Source organism: Kryptolebias marmoratus, linkage group LG17 (assembly GCF_001649575.2).
Source record: "Kryptolebias marmoratus isolate JLee-2015 linkage group LG17, ASM164957v2, whole genome shotgun sequence".
In the NCBI taxonomy this organism is placed as follows: domain Eukaryota; kingdom Metazoa; phylum Chordata; class Actinopteri; order Cyprinodontiformes; family Rivulidae; genus Kryptolebias; species Kryptolebias marmoratus.
This window is the reverse complement of record NC_051446.1, coordinates 2,102,909-2,113,856: the sequence shown is the minus strand read 5'-3', so window position 1 is coordinate 2,113,856 and position 10,948 is coordinate 2,102,909.

Genomic DNA, 10,948 nt, shown 5'->3' with positions numbered 1-10,948 from the left:
AATCATCAAAATTAAACGAAATAAACATTTGAAATATATGAGTTTGTATGTAATGTATGAATATAATATACAAGTTTCACTTTTTAAATGGAATTACTGAAATCAATCTACTTTTTCATGATATTCTAATTTTATGACCAGCACCTGTACACAAAAAAGATGTCCCTGCAGTTTTCTTCTTCTTTATTTTTCACAACAGTTAGTATACATGTCTATTGATTCATGGTTGTGTGTGTGGTTTGGTAGCTTGCGCGCACACAACTCCAATAACTCTATGAATATTTACACCGTAAACTATTAACAACATTTGTCCCTTCTGCCCTACACTCTTCGGCTGTCCTCCTGCACCATCTCCTCACACATGTAATGCACAGCTCTGATTGGTTGACAACTTAACAAGCAATTTAGCCGATTGTTGTGATCATTCTTCATAACACCTTTACTTAAGAAACCCAATCTTGTTTCAGGAGTTCTGGCCAATTATAGACCTACAGTATATCCAATCTCCCATTCATTTCAACAATTCTTGAGAAATTAATTGCAAATCAAATGTGTGAACATTTGGACAGAAATAATCTGTTTGAGGAGTTTCAGTCAGGGTTTAGAGCTCATCATAGCACAGAAATAGCACTGGTGAAAGTTACTAATGATATTCTCATGGCCTCAGACAGTAGATTTGTGTCTGTATTTGTTCTGTTAGATCTCAGTGCTGCATTTGATACAATTGATCACAATATTCTATTACAGAGGCTTGAACTCTAAAATGGTTTAAATCATATATATTTGAAAGATTCCACGTTGTTAATGTTATTAATGAATCTTCTTCATACACCAAAGCTTGTCATGAAGTTCCTCAGGGTTCAGTGCTCGGACCAGTACTCTTTATTTTTAAATGCTTTCATTATTTATTTATTTTTTGGCCTGTTGTGGCATCTTATTGCTCTACAATAAGGATATCTCAAGATGAGAATCCCAATTGCATGAATTATTTTAATGAATGAAGACTAAAACTGAATTTAGCATTAGAGTAGGCAGGCCACATTGTTGTAATAGCAACCTGTTTGTCAATTATCTTCAACTATCAGGACTGTGTATGAGTCGGTGTGCAAAGGTGTGTGTGTGTGTGTAGGGGTGTGGGGTGTGTGTGTGTGGGGGGGTGTATGTATTGTACATACATACAAAAGGTGTGTTCAAAAATATGCGGGTGCATGTGTGCTAGCAAGCCACCTGGAGGTACACAGTTAAAAAGTGCTGTGAACAGTAGAAGGCCTGCCAGCAGCCGGAACCCAGAAGGACCGAGGTGAAAGGGCATACAGCCAACCCCCTTGTTGGGCCAACCCCCTAAGGGTTTGAGAGGGAGGAGAAGCCCCCAGGACCTCAGCCAAGTCCAGCCAAACCCCAGGAGCCATAGCCAACCCGGCAGGAGCCCACCACTCTGGGACATGGCCCGGGCACCCACATGAATGACCCCACACCAAGGAGACAGCAACCTGCAGGCAGCCCTCCAATGAAACCCACAGCTGCCCCCAAACCCCAGCCCCTACTGAACCAGTGCAGGCACCAGGATGGGAGCAAGAGAGGGGAAACCGCACCCCCCCCAAGCCCAACCCATGCCCTCCCCCATGTGTTGCATGCGTATCTGTGGTAGTGTGAAAGGCTTTCATTAAATAAAGGTATTAGACAGGAAGGGATACATTTTAATTGTTATGCTGATGATACTCAGTTATATTTATCCATGAAACCTGATAAATCCAATCAGTTACTTAGATTACAACCATGTCTCAGACAAGACAGAGGTAGTGGTTTTCAGACCTGATCACCTTTGGAACAAACTTTGCAGCCTTTCACTTCCTTTGGATAGCATTAGTTTGGCCTCCAGTTCTAATGTAAAGAAACTAGGTGTTATTTTTGAACAGAAAATATCATTTAACCCCCACAATAAAAATCTTACGAGGACTGCTTTCCGCCACCTACATAATATCACTGAAATTAGAAATATCTTGTCTCAAAATGAGGCAGAAAAACTGGTCCATGCATTTATCACATCTAGGCTGGACTGTTGTAATTCTTTGTTATCTGGGTGTTCAAAAAAAACTATTTAAAAAGTTTTCAGTTGATCCAAAATGCTGCTGCCAGAGTTCTGATGAGAGTTAGGAGAGATCATATTTCTCCAGTTGTAGCTTCTCTCCATTGGCTGTCTGTCAAATTCAGAATACCATTTAAAATCTTACTTCTAACATACAAAGCTCTGAACAACCAAGCTCCATCTTATATTAAAAATCTTATTGTTCCAAATTTTCCTAACAGAGCGCTACTACTCTTTATTTGTGGTTTGTAGAGTTTCTAAAAGTAAAATGGGAGGCAGAGCTTTCAAATATCAGTCTCCTCTCTTGTGGAACCAACTTTCAGTTTCTGTTTATGAGGCTGACACTCTGTCTACTTTTAAGACTAGGCTTAAGACTTTCCTTTTTGATAAATCTTATAGTTAGGGCTGACTTGGATTTCCTGAACTATCCCTTAGTTATGCTGCTATAGGCTTAGACTGCTGGTGGACAAAATGACATTTTCTCACTCTGATGCTTTTTACTCTACTGTAATTATTTCTATCATTAGCATGTTTTTATTTGTCTTTCTTCCAGTAGAAACTACACCTGGACCAGTTATTCTGTGTTTGTCTGTATCTTTTTCCTGTCTTCTCAACCCCCAGCTGGTCAAAGCAGATAGCTGCTCGTCCTTATCATATCAATCCATCCATCCTATCCATATCAAATATTAGCTGAGTATATATACTCAGATAGTATACAGATAGTATATAAACTCAATCCGTTTTACATATATGTAAAACTGATTAAGTTTGTCATGATTTCAGGTATTTTTCTGTATTTGATCTTATGTTGTCACTGTTGTGTTCTGTGTGCTCTGGTTGTCTTTGGGATTCTGTTTTGTTGTTATTTGTTAGTTTTTCCTCATGTGTTTTTTGTGTCACTATTCACCTGCCCTCAGCTCAGTAATTCTCTGGTCTGCCTACCATGCCCACTTCACCTGTTCCTCGTCATGTCCCAGCTGCAGCTCAATTCCCACTCACCCCCAATTTCTTAAAACCAGTCTCATTTCACTCACTAATTGCTGGTTTGTTCCTTTTGTTTTTGATATCCATGCTTTTGTGTTTTTCATGCCACCTAAGTTTTTGCTGCCACGTCAACCTTTTGTTTTCTTTTTCATAATAAATTAGTTTTTGTTTAAACTTCAAAATGAGTCTGCATATGGGTTTGCTCAGCACAGAGTTACAAACAATTTTGGTGTTTTCTACACTCAGGTGGCTGTGGCAACCATATTGAATTGGATTGACTCCAAAAGTTAATGAGTTGTAGGTGTTTATCTAATGAATACCTCATTAAAATTGTCCAGTGGTTCATGAGATATTTTGCTGACAGACAGATAGACTCCAAACAGTTGATGAAAAAATTTTAATCAAAGTTCTTGTGCAATTTGTTAGCACTCAATTTGTGCTTGGGGATAAGTATTAGGTGCTACCACAACAGTTTCCAAGCCATTATCTGTAAAATAGTATAGTATAATAGTTAGTTAATTGACTGTGGCGGCTATTATAAATTGGATTAACCTCAAAAGTTAATCAGTTGTGGATTTACATCCAGTGATTACATTTTGGAAGTTTCATTTAACCCTACTGTGATTACAAGGGCTTCTGTACCTCTATCTCTCTATTTTGAGGACTTCAGGAGGTTTGACAACAGTCAAATACATCAAGACACACACACAGACACAGCAAAGCCATAAGAGGCCGCCTTCATCTTTACAGCTTTATTGGCTTTCCTTTATTAAATTAACAGCATCTTAAGTTAAATTAGACATCTTGTTTTTATTTTTTGAGGGTGCAGAACAATTTAAAGTGTCCATAGGAATATTTTGTGGCCAATACTTTCTTTGTTTTTTTTTTTCAAATAAAATAGAAGCATAAGTTGGAATTTTGTATAAGAATATATTACACACAAATAAACAAATTTATTTGTAAAAATAAGAAGTATAAATTAGAATGTTAAACTAATGATGGAAATAATTTTTAAAAACAGTTGTGTGTTTTGCTGCAGATCTTGATCCTTAAGTTTTATATTTCTGAAATGATGGTAGTATTCCATCAGACAATTTAAAATCTGATAAAGAATTGAACATAAACATCAGAAAATTCCTCTGAGTCCCAGACGTAGCCCGGGCTCTTTTCTCTCAGACTGTCAGTGTAATCTAATCCAAACTGATTGGCATAATGGGCATCATCCTGTCTGTCTATGGTATTTCCTGTTCATGTATCCAGAACCTCAACAACAACAATTCCACATGTATTTCCTTCTATTTATTGTTAAGATAGTAGATTCTAAGCAAAAAGGGTTGAGAATGACACACGTAAGAATACATGGAGCAACAAAACAGAATTTGTGCTGAATTTAAAGTTGGCTATTGACCCTTTTCAACTACATCACATACGTCAGCGAATCACGTTGAGGCGCCATGATGGCATTCGGAAGTGAAGGACGGCAGTTGGTGAATGGAGCGACAGCGATTGTTTTCCTAGCTTGCTTTGGTCACTATAGCCATAGCTTTCTGTTCTACTGCATGTTCTAGTTGAGTTAAGTTATCTGTGGAAGTATCACATCTAGTTGGGGCTCATAAAAAGCAATACTTACAAAAATTGGACATAGCTAGCTTAGAAACTGACCCATACCTTCTCTTTCCTGATGTGTTCATTGATCTGATTAAATCTCAGACTTTGCCTGATTTCTTGCCACATGATTTATACTAGTATATTATAAACAATGTTTCCCCTTACACTGGAGCAGATTTAAAAGCATGCAAAAGTCTTGAAGCTTATCAGTTTTTTGTAGCTGGCTGGGTCAATGGAACAAGATGCTACTCCCACAAGGCGGGAACACGATACCTCATAATGATGAAGGTTAGATTTGCTTGTTAATCCTGATGTAATTGTACGCATGTAACCCTATGGATCATTGGATCAGTATAATTATTTAAAACATCTAGTAATTATATTGGCTCTGTATCTAACATTTGACTGTTCTTACAGTCAGTAAACACCAGCACGTCCACAATAGTGAAAGATACACTATATTGCCAAAAGTATTTGCTCACCCATCCCAATTATCGGAATCAGGTGTTCCAATCACTGCCATAGCCACAGGTGTATAAAAGGAAGCACCTAGGCATGCAGACTGATTTTACAAACATTTTTGAAAGCACGGGTCGCTATCAGTGAATTCCAGTGTGGAACTGTGATAGGATGCCACCTGTGCAACAAATCCAGTTGTGAAATTTCCATCCATCCATCCATCCATCCATCCATTTTCTTTACCCGCTTCTCCATTCCGGGTCGTGGGGAGCTGGTGCCTATCCCCAGCAGTCACTGTGCGAGAGGCCGTGAAATTTCCTCTCTGCTAAATATTCCACAGTCAATTGTCAGCTGTATTATAAGAAAATGGAAGTGTCTGGGAACGACAGCAACTCAGCCACAAAGTGGTAGGCCTCTGTAATGGAAAATTTTAATGATGTTCTTTTTAATAGTAAAATGTATAACAATAATTAGGATTCGTGCCTGAACAAGTGAAGACTTAATGAAGTTATTTTTCTTCTTACTGTTTTTGTATCAAGGTTTGAAATGCTTTTGTTCTATGTGGGAACTGAGAAAGACTCTGGTCCTCCTGTACTCGTTTCTGGACCTGGACTTGGCTAATTTGTTCTCAGTGCTTCCTCACTTCCTGTTATTATCAGATCTTCTTCGTGAGAAGCGAAGCTGTTCAGTAACTATGTAAAAGTGTAGCTGAAAATGATGTAATGAAGCCTCCCTATAAAAGTGTATGTTGCTTTCTTTCAGGGCTCTTCTCCTGACTGAGTTCAGTGAGTGGGGTCTCCAAACGACTTTTTGCCTTTGGAATAAAATTCTTTTTCACAGACAAAGATCGATCTTTCTCCTGATTCTCTGAAACAGACATCTCACTATTTGTTAATTATTTTTTGCCGCTACTGTAACAGGTCCCCGGCCTGAGACCAGTCACAGATTAAAAGTTGTTCTGAAAAGAACAGGGAAAATGATGAGATCGGCAACAAGTAGTGTGCTTCCTGTCTATCTCTCAAGCCAGTCTGATTTATTAACATCATTGTGTCATTCTTTTCATTTAACAATCAATCTTCAGTTATTCATAAACATTTACCAATCACAATCCAAGGTCCAAAACAAAAATAGTCTTCTTTTCACATAGTGCAAATGCTCTGTGAACAATATTTTTAAAGTACAGATTACCAGATGTACATAACTCAGTTTAATTGGCTTACAGCTCAATTGTTAGTACTTGTCTTTTAACAAACATTTATTTTTTTCCAGTCATACAGACAGGTCCCAAATGGCTGTTTAACATGTTGCCTTGAACATAATATTCACACAATGGAAACCCATACAAAAGTGACTGTTGTAGCAGGCTTTAGTGCACTTATTTAATCCAACTTTAACATGAAGCCAACTTAGTGAATGAACAGACAGTACAAATGAATTATTTACCGGTTGCTCTTTAACGGAAATCAGGATAAACTCGAATGCTACACATCTACAGTGCACGTGGTTAGCTCCGCTAGCAAACACAATTGAAACAATAGCACTTTGCGCACAGCACGTTCAAAGGCAATAAAACCCCGAAAACTCCTATTTTCCAGACAACCCATACATTAATGGACAACTTATGATTACACTGAAACCGTAAATGTCACATATTTGCTGGTTAAGTAACCCACTAACCTGAAAAGAACAGGGAAAATGATGAGATCGGCAACAAGTAGTGTGCTTCCTGCTATCTCTCAAGCCAGTCTGAGGGGAGACGGCTCCGAGTTCACCTGTTCACTGGCGTGATGCCCCCCTGTGGCAACATTTAGTATTACATCAACATTAATGTCTTACTTTTTCCCTTAGAAAACCCACAGTTGTCCAGTTTATTCTGTCACCCAGTAGTGTTAAATAAAGAAATATTTACAACAAAATGTGGCAAACTTTTAAGGGTGTCACACTACACCACGTAAAAAGACAGAGCAGGGTCAGCGGATGCTGAAGCGCATAGTGCGAAGAGCTTGCCAACTTTCTCCAGAGTCAATCCCTACAGACCTCCAAACTTCAAGTGGCCTTCAGATTAGCTCAAGAACATTGCACAGAGAGCTTCATGCAAGATTATTTTATACAGAGGATTGTGCCTGATGGTGATTTCTTGACAGAAGCAGTTAAAATTGTAGAAATGTTCTATAGGTCAGCAATTTCACCTGAGCAATTGCCCAAAAATATATACATGTTCAGATAAACTTCTATCAGACATCACTCAGAGCTCAGTCAATGAAGTAAAGGAGTGGTAACACCAGTTGTTAAAAGAAATAAATAACCACACTGTTTATTTCTGTTAACATTACATGTGTTTAGACTGCACATTTTTTATCAAGATTTTTTGATAGCTAAATTTGTAATTCAGGTTTTAAAATCACAATCAGTTCTGTTTGTTACATGTTTTGGAGCATTAAAATTTGGAAGAAGACAAACTAATAGCCAAACTAAGACAGGTTTAAAGCACAGGGTTAAGCTTTGTAAGATTTCAATGGTGATACTTTAAGATTATATTTCATAAATAACTGCAGATTTTGCAATGTGTTGTTCTGTTTTTACAAAAAACACTAATCTTTCATTTTTTGAAACTGTTACAATTTCATTGACATGTGTAACATTTACAGTATTCAAACAAAGTTGCTTTGATATTTTCTTGGAATTGATTGATTACTTATTCGTAAGTTTATAGTACAAATGTTGTAAAGATTTGAACACATCTGTTAGTCAACTGGGACAACAGAGGGGCACAGATTGGTTGGGGCACATGCCACTCTCACAATTTTGGAGTGAGATGATTAGATGTTTCATGGTGTTATGGGACTTATACTGAGAGTATGTCTGTGCCCTTGTCTTCAGATCTTTTGTTTTTTCCATGAATATTTCAAAACAGTCTATAACTGATATGCAGTGTTTAAAGGATTTGCTGAAGGACATAGACATAGATATTTGTACATGCTCCCTCTGGGACCATACCACACATACTGGCACTAGGATCTCATTCAGGACATTTATCACATTTGTAAAATCTCTGGAAACAATATGACTATGCACACCAAAAAGATAAGACAAAAATGAAAGTGGTAAATTAACTCTAAGCCTCATTAATGTAAAAGGAAGCTGTTGGAAACGTGTCAAGTGTGCAGTGTCTTTGAGAGCTGGCTTTACAAGATCAAAAATGGCCATAAATGCATATTATAAATGTATTTATATTCTATATATTATATTTATATTCTAAAAACCCTTACAGGACTACACAATTATAATTATTATATTATTTTAGTTGTGTAGTCCTGTAAGGGTTTTAGTTTCCCTTTATTTTTTAAACTTTTTTGTTCTTTGAGGTCTAGGTTTAGCTTCTCTTTCAGTGCAAATGTCTCACTACGTAGAACCTGACATTCTCGTTGAAATAGTTCAATGTGTTTTGCACTGAGGTTTGTTTGGCACATGGCATCACTATTTGAAAAGTCACCATCACACGTAGCCTACTATCTCCATTTTCAATGTTCTCTTCAAGTCTAGTCCCCTCAGTTGAGAGATTGACGAGAGCTATTGCAACTTCCCTTCTAGATGACTGCTGCTTCTTTTTTTTCTTAATTTCTTGTCTCATGTCATTCTTCTGAAGACTCCCTAGAGCGCATCTTTTGGCAGGGTTAGACTTGTTGTGTGCAAAAACAGATGGTACATAATCAGGTGACAAGGGGTCCTGGCTCTTCTTTCCTGGTAAAACAAAACAGTAGTTTAGGTCAGCAAATATAATGCTTAAATGGTGCTTATTGTAATTGACATTTAAATATGGCTTTATTAAAAAATCCTCTTAACTCTCATAAATATGAAAAGAGTTGTTAGTTTAATCCATCCATCCATTTTCTTTAACCACTTCTCCATTCCGGGTCACAGGGAGCTGGTGCCTAACCCCAGCAGTCACTGTGCGAGAGGCGGGGGACACCCTGGACAGGTCGCAAGTCCATCGCAGGGCCACATATAGACGAACGAGACAAACAACCATTCACACCTAGGGACAATTTTAGAGTCATCAATTAACCTAACATGCATGTTTTTGGTCTGTGGGAGGAAACTGGAGTACCCGGAGTAAACCCACATGTGCACAGGGAGAACATGCAAACTCCACCCAGAAAGGCCCCAGGCCGGGAAGTGATCCTGCAACCTTCTTGCTGGGAGGCAACAGCTCTAACCACTATGCCACTGTGCCACTGTTAGTTTAATCATTATTCCTTATTTATGGTGAATTATTGTCATGATCAGCAGTTAAAAGGTTTACTTAAAAAAAAACAAAAAAAACACTAGCATCTCTTAGCCAATGAGTTGCTGCCAAAGGGCGCATTGTTCCGCCCACCACCTCCGTCTGAGTGTGCAGGCTAGTGATGGGAATGGCAGCTCCTTTGAGTGAACTGAATCACTAGAATCAGTTCATTAAATGATTCATTCAAAAGATTTGTTCACCGAATCCTTCAGTTCCCACAGTTTATTAGTTAGTCAGCTAGTTAGTTTAGTTTATTTCTTTTGTGCCATACACCATAAAATGTGCCCAGCCCCCATGGGCTTATAAGACACACAAACATATTTCAAAGATGCAGAGAGAGACCAACATCAACATCCTTCAAACAGAAACAGATCACTCCTCAGCGAGAGTATGTTTTTTCTGCACATGCGCGAATCAGCAGTTCGTTCAATGGTACGGATCATAGACAAAGATAAAATAAAATACAAAATATAATACAGTTCATCTTACTTGTGAAAAGTTATTGTGAGGATCTCTGCCCTGCTGGCTGTTCCGGTAACTTTCTTCCCCAGGTGTGGCTGATTTCCCTGACAAGCAGCACCTGTATTTAAGGCTTTACTCAGGTTCAGATCTTTGCTGGGATATATATCAAAATATCAAAATGGTTTTCGAAAAGGCAGGAGTACTATTGATCCAACAATATGTCTAGAGCACGAAATTAGAACGCACAAGTAAATAAGGAGAGTGTAGTGGCAGTATTTTTTGATATAGAAAAAGCATATGATATGATGTGGGTTGAGGGATTATTAATTAAATTATGCAAGTTGGGCATTAAAGGGAAAATATTTAAATGGATTAAAGACTTTAACAAATAGTAAAATACAAGTTAGAATTAGTGATGTAATCTCAGGTAAATATATTGTAGAGAATGGAACTCCGCAAGGGAGTATTATAAGTCCGTTACTGTTCTTGATTATGATAAATGATGTATTTAAAGATATTGGAAAAGAAATGGGATATTCACTGTTTGCAGATGATGGAGCTGTTTGGAAAAGGGGGAAAAATGTTGATTTCATTGTAAAGAAGTTACAAAAGGTTATTATTGAAATAGAGAAATGGGCGTTGCAATGGGGATTTAAGTTTTCAGTTGAAAAAACAAAAATAATGATATTTAATCGTAAAAAAATAAACAAGGAAATAAAATTGAAATTATATAACCAAGAATTAGAGCAAGTAAAGTGTATTAAATTTTTAGGATTATGGTTTGATGAAAAATTAAAATGGAATATGCATATTCAAAAAATTGTTGACAAGTGTAAGAAAATTCTTAATATTTTGAGATGCTTGGCTGGCAGTGACTGGGGAGCAGATCGGAAATCACTAAAACAGATTTACACAGGCATGATAAGAGCAAATATAGACTTTGGTTGTATAGTGTATGGATCAGCAGCTAAAACACAGCTGAATAAATTGGACACTATTAAACATCAGGCGCTAAGATTATGTACTGGAGCATTTAAAACCACATCAACAGCAGCAATAGAAGT